This window comes from Corvus kubaryi, unplaced genomic scaffold (assembly GCF_017639235.1).
Source record: "Corvus kubaryi isolate FWS band 111438036 unplaced genomic scaffold, C.kubaryi_AGA036_p1.0 split1-131, whole genome shotgun sequence".
Taxonomy (NCBI): domain Eukaryota; kingdom Metazoa; phylum Chordata; class Aves; order Passeriformes; family Corvidae; genus Corvus; species Corvus kubaryi.
Window position 1 is genome coordinate 20,434,778 of NW_024582073.1, and position 328 is coordinate 20,435,105.

The following is a 328-nucleotide window of genomic DNA, read 5'->3' on the forward strand; positions in this document are numbered from 1 at the left end:
TATACCATGAAATAAAGTACTCGCGCTCGATTCAAAGGAATTTCCTAAAAACAAAAAAGATTTATAGGTGTCCAAGATGTAGAACTCAGCCTCTCCCTGAGCAGTCCAGTGTTATCAGAAAACCAGCTCCGCAATTGTCAGCAAGAGCCACCCGGGGGCTGCGCTTTCCGTCCCTCACCCCCCGCTACGGCGATGCCGCGCACCCGCAGCGCAGCTCGGGGCTAAGGCGGAGTCACCCCCTCGGGCCTCAAAACCCTCCCGTTCGAGAGGGAATTCCTGCTCCTTATTTCATTTATTTATTTAATTCTACGCCGGGAGGCGGTGCCGC